Raw genomic sequence first — 4,141 nt, 5'->3', positions numbered from 1 at the left:
GTACACAACAATTTTCTCTGAAAGTCCAAAGTCCTTACATTCATCTGGCAACACTGCTGAAATACTACTCATAGGATCCTCTTTGCCAGTGTATACACGAAATCTATCAATGTAACCTGAATTCTCAGCTAAGCAAAACATCTTGATACCAAACCGTGCCCTTTTCAATGGTAGATACTGTCGAAACTGTAAGCGGCCCTTCCACAACAATAAACTTTCATCAACTGCAACTGACGGTCCTGGCATGTAGGGCAACTGAAATGTTTCAAATAAATGGTCAATCAAAGGACGTAGCTTGAACAAGCGGTCGCGGTTTGGATCTTTCTTATCTGGCTCATTTCTGTTGTCATTCAAATGAAAGAATTTCAGCAGCAAAGAGAATCGGTTACGTTTCATGATAGCTGCAAAAATATGTGTTGCATACATAGGATCTGTAGACCAGTACATTTCAATATCTGGTTTTCTGATTATTCCCATCAACATCAAAATCCCAATGAATTTTTTCATTTCGTTTTCATCAGTGTCTACCCAAGCACGAACACGGGAATGTGGAGGTAAATTGGGATTTTTCTCAATAAACTGTGCTGCATACAGATTTGTCTGATGAACAAAATATCTGATCAAATCAGGTGACACAAACAGCTCATAAAACTGCTCAGCAGTGTAATTGTTTACATCAACAGTAAAGCCACACGTTGCCTCAAACGGATGCAGAAAAGGTAGTTCACCACGGGCAGCAGTCCAGTTGAGATGCTGGGGATACACCCACTCATCGCCGTCATCCGATGCGTCTTCATTCACAGTATCATGCAGCGCACGTTGCTGCTCATCATTGTCGCTAAAATCTTCTTCAGAACTGCTACAATCATGATCAGAATTGTCCAAAATCGCCTGCAAAGCCTCACTTGAAGTCAGTTTACGTTTCGCCATATTCACAGCTGTCACTTCTGAATCACGTCACATAACCGGCCAAAACAACCACAGAGTTGTCAAAATACAATGTAGTAATAATACCCACGCCAAGCCGTCAGTTATACTACGCGCCAGGCATTCATATAACCATAGGCAAATGTGCCGGATAATTCCGGCAGTATGGCGTTAGCAATAAAACAACGATGCCGGATATATCCGGCAGAGGGCGGTTAAGGGGTTACAAGCTCGAAGGGCACGTATTGATTTTTGACTGTTTGTTTTTATCTGTCTCTCTCTCTCTCTCTCTCTCTCTGCTCCTGACAGAGGGGGTGTGAGCTGCCGCCTTCAACAGCTTTGTGCCACGGTGCTTTGCATACTTAAAAGCCAAACAGCCCTATTGATTTGTTTGCTTTCCTCTCTGTTTCTGACAGTCTCTGCTCCTGATGCGCACTCCTTTGAAGAGGAAGATATGTTTGCATTCTTTTAATTGTGAGACGGAACTGTCATCTCTGTCTTGTCATGGAGCACAGTTTAAACTTTTGAAAAAGAGACAAATGTTTGTTTGCAGTGTTTGAATAACGTTCCTGTCTCTCTACAACCTCCTGTGTTTCTGCGCAAATCTGTGACCCAAGCATGACAATATAAAAATAACCATATAAACATATGGTGTCTACTTCGCGGATTTTCTTATTTCGCGGGTGGCTCTGGAACGCAACCCCCGCGATGGAGGAGGGATTACTGTACACCACAACCTACAGGGCTGAGCTTTAAAGCTCTCTACCCGTGGTCCCCAAAGCAACCAGGGTGGTCGCCCTCTCGTGGTCTGGAAGAGGCACAAGTCCTCCTCCGGTCCTCCTGGGTATCCCGGCTGGGTACCACCCCCAGCCGCGTGCCACAGTAAATATATATCATTTTTAATGTAGGTAGATCATTTTGACCTGGTCATTTTAAAAGTAGCTCGCAAGCCGAAAAGTGTGGGCACCCCTGCTTTAAACTAATAAACAATATACAGTTAGTTTCAGTTTATATGATAAAGCCGCGTCAGGGATGTGGATTTAAAAAAGAAAGGGTAACCACACAGGAACAGTAGCATTGCTTTGACGTTGGGTGCCGGCAGTTTCCAAAACCGAGTAGAGAACTTGCGTACACCAGGGTTGGAGCTACCGTGAAAATGTGTGTGGCTTTTACGCCAAGTTTAGGGTTTATACATTGCGATTTGAGCATGGAAACATTCGTACGCAACATTTTTAGCATTACGCACCGTTTATACATGAGGCCCCTGGACAACTACATGATGTCAAACATTATGTACCTGATTAGCATTACTTCCTTTTCACACCACAGTTAGAGTGAACAACTTTACATCGTGTCAGAAGTGCATGCTGCTTTAACTGAAAGATTAGCACAAACTGTTTCAATATGATGAAAAATTTTTGGCATCAAGTATAGTATGTAAAATATACACACTATAGGTCAAGACTTTTAAAAAAAAAAAAAAAAAAAGCTATTATAAGGAACAGATTCCATTTTAGATGAATTGTGTTAATATTTGCCAGTAAGGCAACCTGCTTGCATCTTTACATGCATGGAATTGCCCAACTAAAGTGTCCCAAAGGCAAATTAAAACTTTACAGAAGCCCAAGAAAAATATATTATAAAAAAACAACATATTATCGAACAACAACCCCCAAACTCACAAGACTATTTGGCTTGGTTGATGTTAAGAGTGCTGTTGTTGTCTAATAACAGGCTTGTAGGTGGCAGTAAAATGGATTAGATTGTGCTCATATCTGCCCAGTTGATCAACAGCTTTATATTCAAAGGCTTCTAATATTCAAATAAAGCAGATTTAGCTTGTTGTGTCCACAAATGGAACATGACACTAACTGATGAATTCTATAGAAATACCGTCAAGAGGTTCCAATAGCCCATCGATTAACCAATTAGCTGACATGTTTCTTGGGGGGCAATCCCCTTTCTTCAGTGCTTAAAATTTAACATAGCTGAATAGGTAATAGATATTCAAAAAGGACAGATAGGGCTCAAATAAACCCAATCTTCACATTACTTTCGTTAAGCTATCCTTATAATTTAACAGGAGTAAGAGACTAAATAGTATTAATGTACTCTTTATATTGCAAACCACCAATATTTATTAAAGATTTTATTAAATAATGGGTTTTTCACTCTAAATGTAATACAAGTATTTTATTTTTATCTCTGGTTAGACCAAAAGGACCGTATTGGGTTAGTGTCACTAAAGCTGAAGTTCTGACGGGACCCATGATGGATGTATCCCTGACGGACATGTTGAATAATATGCAAGTGACAGCACAATTCCTGGGGGTGGCTCAATGGAATGATGACGTAACTGAAAAAGTTCATCTGCCATGTACAATGGTAAGAGTGTAACAGAATAGAGTAGTGGAGAAACAATAATCCAAGGACAAAGAATATTGAAGAGCATTATTGCCACAAAGAAATCCAGCAGCCACATGTGTCCACAGGTAGTCCACAAGTAGTCCAGGTAATCCAAACTACATATATTAGTTTTCTTCCTCTTTCGGCTGCTCTCGTTAGGGGTTTATTTTGTAGGAGATTTCGTATTCAGTTTCAATGCTACAGTGATGACACTCAACTCTGTCTACCAAACCTAATTCTTCCTCTTTTCATCCTCTCTGATTGTCTTGCTGAAATAAAAGACTGGTTCTCCTCTTCTTCTTCTTCTTCTTCTTCTTTTGGCTGCTTCTTTTAGGGGTTGCCACAGCAGATCATATATTTTCCATATCATCCTGTGTTCTGCATCTTGTTCTGTTATACCCATCATCTGCATGTCTTCTCTCACCACATCCATAAACCTTCCCTTAGGCCTTCCTCTTTTCCTTTTGCCTGGCAGCTCTATCTTTAAAATCTAATTTACTTTAACTTATTCTTTGACAGATGATGGTTCTGTAGTTTCTCCTTCTCAGGTTAAGAGCCTGGGTGCCATCCTTGACAGCACTTTATATTTCAAAGCACACATTAAGAATATTATCTGGTCTGCATATTTTCATCTTCGCAATATAAATTGTGTTTGCCCATTTCTTGAACCTAATAGAACTGCTATCCTTGTACATACTTTGGTAACATCTGACATTGATTACTGTAATTCTGTATTGGTTGGCCTTCCTCACAAGCTTTTGCATAGGCTTCAGCTAGTTCAAAATTCTGCTGCTTGTGTTATTACCAG

The sequence above is a fragment of the Erpetoichthys calabaricus genome, chromosome 13 (assembly GCF_900747795.2).
Source record: "Erpetoichthys calabaricus chromosome 13, fErpCal1.3, whole genome shotgun sequence".
NCBI classification, from domain to species: domain Eukaryota; kingdom Metazoa; phylum Chordata; class Cladistia; order Polypteriformes; family Polypteridae; genus Erpetoichthys; species Erpetoichthys calabaricus.
This window is presented reverse-complemented; position numbering follows the sequence as displayed.